A 7,438-nucleotide genomic window follows, 5' to 3' on the forward strand; every position below is an offset into this window, starting at 1 on the left:
GCAAAAATCAAAAATTCGTTTAATTATACCATGTACATACATACAAAACTTTTACGGGCATACTTTTTATATAAAAATTTATATATTTTAATAAAATATTATATATATTATAAATATTTATATATAAAAAAATAATATATATTTTTTAAATATATATATATAAAAAAATATTTTTTAAAAATTAAAATATAAATATATATTATTTTTTAAAATTATATTATATATATTTTTATATATATATAATATATTGTTGTGTATTATATATAGTTTTAGAAAAGAAAAGGTTTAAAATGGGATGGGAAAAAGATGGGATGGGAAAATAGTTTTAAAAAGATTTTAAAATTACAAAAAAAAAATATATATTTTATAATTTTTAAAAATATAAAAGGGATATATATATATATAAAAAAATAATATATAAAAAATAAAATTATAAAATTTTATATAATAAAAAAAAATTTTGGGGGTTGTGTGTGGGTGTGGGGGTGTGGTGTGTGGGTTTTTTTTTATTTTTATATTTTTAAAAATTTTTATTATTTTTTAAATAAAAAATTATATATATTTTAAAAAAAATTTTAATTTTAATATATATATATATTAAAAAAATTTTTTATTATAAAATAAAAATTTTTATTTTTAAAATTATTTATCCCTTTATTATATAAAAAATTTTAATATAAAAAAAAAAATTAAAATATTGTTTTTATTTTATTTTAATTTAAAATATATTATATAAAAATAAAATTAAAAAATAATTATATAATTGTGGTGTGTTGTGTGGGGTTGTGTTTTGTGTGTGTTTTGTTTTTGTGGGGTTTGGGGGGGTGAAAAAACTTATAAAAAAAATAGTTTTTCAAAAAAAAAAAACGAAAAAAAAAAATTTCCCCCTCAAAAAAAAAAACCCCCCAAAAAAAAACCCATTTTAACCCCTTTTTCCCTATATTTTCCGACCCGGGCCGGGGGCCTTTAAACCAAAAACCCCGGGTTTTTTCAAATCCCAAAAACGGGGGCATTTTGGGGGGAAAAATTCCCTTTCGGGCCAATGGCGGGCCTTGTGGTTTGGACCGGGGAAAAACCGGGGGGCGTCGCTCCGACCCTTTTTTAAAGGGGGCCGGGTCGTTTTTTAAAGGGTGGGAACGAAAAGTAAAGCAAAAAATTTCCCCATTTGGGAAAGCGGGGCCTTTTATTTTTTTTTATCCCATGGCGAATTTTATTTTCCGGGGGCCTGGCTGATTTAAATTCCTTGGCCAGAGGCGTCAGTCACCAGAAAAAAAAAGGGGTTTTTTTTTCCCCTTTTTTAACCTCACCTTTTCGGGAGTGGGGGGGGCCCGGTTTTATTTTTCCTTTTAAAATTTTTAAAATTAAAGGGTATTTTTTTTTCTCTTCTTCAATTTTATAAAAAAAAAAAATTTTTTCCAAAAAAAGGAATAGGAAGTTTCCCAAATTTTCTCCTTTTTCTCAGAAAAAAAACCAAAAAAAGTTTTTAAAGGTTAAAAATTTTTGGGAAATGAAAAAAGGGGAAAAATTTTTGGAATTTTAAAAACAAAAAAGGGGAAATTTACCTTTTTTTCCAAAAAAATTGGGGATATCAAAAAGGGGGAAACAAAAAGTATGATGGATGTGTAGGGAAAAAAAAAACATTTAAGGGGGTTTTGGGAAAAAAAAAAAGGGGCAAAAAAAATCTCCCAGCCCAAAAAAAAAAGTTGCGGGTTTCCCGGGGTAATTTTTTTTAAAAACCAGGGAATAATTTTTTAGTGGCCGGGGGAAAAATTTAGTTTTTTTTCAAAAAAAAAAATGCATATTCAAAAAATGGGGGGGGGGGGAAGTTAAAAGGCTAAAAAAAGTAAGTTTTTAATGGGGTACGGGGGGTTTTTTGGATTAACCCTTTTTCCTTTTTTTTGGCCAAAAACCTTTTAAAAAAGGGGCCCGTTGGGGGGCCAATTTTAAAAGATACCGAAAAAAAAAAAAAATGTTTTTTTGGAAAAATGCCCAAAACCCGGGGCCGGGGGAAAAACCCTTTCCCTTTGGGGGAAAGTTTTCAAAAAAAAATTTGAAAAAAACCAGGGGGGAAAATTCTCTTTTTTGGGAAAAAAGGCAAAAAAAAAAAAAAAGGGAAAAAAGGGGGGGGGGAAAAAAAGGGAAAAGGGGTTTTTTGGAGGGCAAAAAAAAAAGGGGGAAACTTTATAAAAAAATTTTAATTTTTTCGTTTTCCTTTGGTAAAAAAAAAAACCTTGGGTTTTATTTGGGTTTTTTCCCTTTTAAACATTTTTTCCGGTTTTTTCTGCAAAAGGGCCCAAAAAAAAAAAAAACGGCCAAAAAAAACCCCCTCGTAAGATAGGGGGGAAATTTTTGGTTGGGCTTTTAAACCCTTTTCTTTTTTAAAATTTTTTTAGTGTAAAAAATTTTTGGTAAAGTTTTTTCAAAAAAAAAAATCTGGAAATTTAAGGAAAAAGGTTTATTTTTTTAAGCGTTTAAAAAAAAAAAAATCAAAAAAAAAAAAAAAACGTTAAAAGTTTCCCACTGGGAAAACCCAATATTTTTCATCACATTTTTAAAATTCCTTTTTAATTTAAAAACCCCCACTACCCCTAAAAAATTTACCCCCCATTTTTTTAAAAGAAAAAAAATTAAATCCCCAAAAAAAAAAAACCTTTAATTTTGGGTTTTTTTTTGTTTTTGGGTTTTTTTTTTTAAAAAAAAAGCCCCCTTTTTTTATTTAAATTTGGGGGAATTTTACTTTTGCTAAAATAAATTTCATTGGGGGGGGTTTCCTTTAAAAAGCATTTTTTTTTTGGAGGTTTTGGGGGGGCCAAATTTTTAAAAATTTTAAGATTTTTAAAAAACCCTTTCCCTTTTTTGGGCGAGAAAATTTTTTTTTCATGAAAAAGGGTTTTCCGGGAACCCAAAAAATTTTAAATCGTAGCATTTTAAAATGAAATAAAAAAAAAAAGATACTTTTTTTTTAAAAAAAACCCCCGGGGCTAGGTTTAATTAAAAAAAAAACCTTTTTTCCGTGGGATATTTTTTAAACCCTTTCTTTATACAAAATTAAAAAAGGGTTACCCCCAAACCAAAAATATGTGTGTGTAGGGGTTACTTTAATATGTTTCCCCATATTTTTGCCCCCCACCCCCACCCCCCCCACAACCACACCCCAACCACCCCAACCCCCACACACACACCCCACAAATAAATTAATTTTATAAAAAATTTTTAATAAAATTATATAAAATATAAAAATATAATATAAAATTTTATATATATATAAATTTTAGGGGTATTTTATTATATTTTATATATTTTTAAAAAATTAAAATATAAAAAAAATAAAATAAAAATAAAAATAAAAATATATAATATATATAAAAATATATATTTACATATAAAAAAAATATATTATTTATATATATATTTTTAATATTTTTAAATATCTATATATATTTAAAATTTATTATATAAAATATATTTTATATTTCCCACAAAATTATTTTCCATATATAAAACCAAAAAAAAAATAAAATATATATATTTTAATATATATTTTTAAAAAATTATTTTTAAAATTTTAATTATTTAATATTAAATTAAATTTTTTTAATATATATAAAATTTTTGGGGTGTTTTGGTTGGGGGTTTATATTTTTTCCATTTTATAAAAAACTTTTAAAATCAAATATAAAATTTTTTATTTTTATTTTATATGTTTTAAAAATTTAAAATTTTTTTAAAAATAAAAATTAATATAAAATATAAAAATTATATATTTATATTTTTGTTTTGTGTGTGTGGTGTTTTGTGGTGTTTTGTGTGTGTGTGGTGGTGTGGGGGGTTTTGTTTTTTTAATAAAAAATTATCTATTAAAAATTAATATTTTAATAAAATTTTTATATATAAAATAAAATTTTATATATATTTTATATTTTAAAATTCTTTACGTAAATTTTAATTTTAACGGGGGAGGGGTTAATTTTAACAAAAAATCTTTTTTGAAAAAAAAAAAAAGGGTTTTTGGGTTTTTTAACATAAAAGGGGAAAGGGGCCGAAAAACCCCAGAGCAAAAAAATTTGAAAACTTTTCACCCAAAATTTTCAAAAAAAAAAAAAGGGAAAAAATCATTTTTCCCAAACGGGGGGAAGTTTTTTTTTGCATTTTTCCCTGTGTATTTTGCGTTGATTTTTGAACTTTTTTAAAAAAAAGGTTCCCAAAAAAATTAAAACCCGGCTAAAAAATTTTTATAAAATTTTGGGGCTTTTTATTTTTAAAAAAGGGTTCGGGGGAAAAAAAAAGGGTTTTGAAAAAAATTTTAAAAAAAGCGGGGCTTATTTTCTCTTTTAAAAACTTTGGGCCTTTTAAATTTTCCCAATTTTTAAAAATTGGAAAAAAAAAAAAAAACCCAGGGTATATTTTTTATTTTTATTTTTAAAAAATATGGGGTTGTTTTGTGTGTTTTTGGGGTGGGGGTTTTGGTTGTGGGGGTTTTTTGTGTGTGTGTGGGGGGTTTTTTAAAATATATTTTATTTTTATATATAATTATTTTTTATAAATTTTTATATGATAAAATTTTTATATTTTAATATATTTTTAACCATTTATTAATATATAAAATATATTTTTTTTTAAAATTATATTTTTAAAAAAATATAATATAAAATTTTTATATATTATTTGGTTGGGGGGTGTTTGGTGGTGTGGTGTGGGTTTTTATGTTTTTGTGTTTTGGTTTTGAAATATTTTAAATTTTATGTTTTTATTTTTAATTAATATATATTTAAAATAAAATATAAAATATTTTTATTTTTATAAAATTAATAAAAAATACATATTTTAATATATATTATAAAATATTAATATATATATTTTAAAAATATAAAATATATGTTAAAAACAATTATATATAAAAATATATTTATATATTATTTTTTTTAAAATATAAAATTTTATGTGTGTGTGTGGGGGTTGTGTTTGGTGTGGGGTGTGTTTTTGTGTGTTTTAAAATAAAATTTTATTAATATATATAAATATTTATTTTTATATTATATATAAAATTATATATTTTAAAAAAAATTAATATAAATATTTTTTTTAAAATATCATATATATATAATAAAATATTTTATTTTATTTTTCCCAACTTTAAACCAAAAAACATATATAAACATACATCCCACCCCCACACCCCAAAACACACCCCCCCCCACCCCAAAACCACCCCACACCACAAAAATATAAAAATATTATATTTTAAAATTTTTATATAAAATTTTATAAAATTATAAAATTTATATATAAAAAAAATTTTATAAAAACCATTTATATATATATTTTAATATAATTTTTTAAATAAAATCCCCCATATCCCTTAAACTTTAAACATATATTTTTACTTTCCCTTTAAAAACACACACACCCCACCCCCAACCCCACCCCCACCCCCAACCCACACCCCCACCCCCCCTCATATAAATTATTTTTAAAAAAATTTTAAAAATTTATATTTTTTTTTAAAATATAAAAATATATATAATAAAATATATATAAATATAAAAAATTTTTGTATTTTTATATATTATATAAAATATATAATATATTTTATTATTTATAATTTTGGATATAAAATTTTATATTTTTATAAAAAAATTTTTTATAATTTTTTAAAAATATAAAAGGTATAAAAATATAATATATTTTAAAAAATAAAATTTTTAAAATAATAAATATTGTGTTTTGGGGGTGTTTTTTGTGTGGGGGTGTGTTTTTGTTTTTTGTGGTGTTGAAATTTATTATTTTAATGTATTGTTATGGGGTGTATTTTATATAAAAAAAATATAATATTATATAATATTTAAAAATAAAAAATTATTTTTGGGGTGTGTTGTTTTTGTTGGGGTGTTTTTTGTTTGGGGTGTGGGGTTTTGGTTTTGTGGGGTTAATTGTGTTTTGGGGTTTTTTTAAAATATTTTCAAACCATATTTTTTAAACTCAAAAATTTAAGGGGAAATTAAAATTTTTAAATTATAAAAATAAAATTAAAATTTTAATACCCATATATTTTTTAAAAATAATTATTTTTTATAAATATATTTTAAATATTTTTATAAAAATTATAAAAATTTTATAATATTAAAATATAAAATTTATTATATATATATAATTTTTTTATATATTTTATTTTTATATATAAAAATTAAAATTTTTAATATATATATTGTGTGTGTGGGGTTTTTGTGTGTGTGGTTGGTGTGTGGGGTGTGTGGGGTGGTGTGTGTGTGGGGGGGTTTTGGTTTTTATCCAAAATTTTGGCAAAAATTTTTAAAGAAAAAAGGGATAAAAAAAAAACATTTTTAAAAAAAAAATTTTTACGGGGGTTTTAAACCCCTTTTCCCAAATATTATAAAATTTTAAATATAGAAAAAATTTTTTTTTTTCCCTTAAAAGGAAGGGAGGGTTTTTATTTTTGAAAACCCTTTTTCAGGTTTTTTTTTTTCCTTTTTTTTTAAAAAAATATTTTTTTTACCTTTTTAAAATCTTTTTTGGTTTCCCTCCTTTTTTAAAATTTTTTTTCTACTTTTTCTTTTGGGGAATTAGGGGAAAATTTTTTTCTTTTACTAAAAGGGCCTTTTTCCCCAAAACTAGCATTTTTCCTTTTTTTGGGGGGAAATTCTTTTAAAAACCTTTTCCCGGAAAAAACCTTTTCCCTTTTAAAAATTTCCAGTTTTTGGGGCCCCCAATTATTTCCTTTTCTTTTTTGGGAAAAAAAATAGGGGAAAAATTTACACAAAAGGGGAATAAAAAAAGGGGCTTTTGCGTTTTATTTTTAAAAGGTTTGCATTAAAATAAACCCATTTTTTCTGAAAAGTAAAAAGGGGGGGGGCCCCTTTTTCAAAAGGGGGAAAAAAGGGCTTTTTCATTTTTTAAATTTTTCCCTAGTTTTTTTTTTACTAAAAAACCACGTTTTTTTAAGTCGGGAAAACAGAAAAGGGAAAGGGTTTTTAATTTTTTGGCTTATTAAAATTAAAATCATTTTGGGGGAAGGAAAAAGGAAAAAAGGGCCTTTCAAAAAAAGCAAAAATTTGGTTTAAAAAATATGCATTTTTAAAAAAAATTTCGGGTTTTTTTTAAAAGGGGGGACTTTTCCCAACCCCGGGGGAAAAAAAAATTTTTGGGAATGTTTTTTGGGGGAAAAATCTAGGGAAAAATTTTAAGAACCCACTTTTTCCCTTAATAATTTTTTTTTTTCCCCGGGCCGCTAAATTTTGGGGTCCCCCGGGGCATTTTGCGGGAAATTGGGGCCCCCTTTTCCGGGGTTCCGGGAGTTAAAAACCCCCACGGGTGCTTTTTATTTGGGGGCCCAAGCATTTCCGGGGGAAAAAAAGGGGGGGCCCACGAAAAAAAAAAAAAGGAAGAAAAAAAAAAAAAAAAAAGGGAAAAAAAATCTGTA

This window comes from Penaeus monodon, chromosome 12 (assembly GCF_015228065.2).
Source record: "Penaeus monodon isolate SGIC_2016 chromosome 12, NSTDA_Pmon_1, whole genome shotgun sequence".
Taxonomy (NCBI): domain Eukaryota; kingdom Metazoa; phylum Arthropoda; class Malacostraca; order Decapoda; family Penaeidae; genus Penaeus; species Penaeus monodon.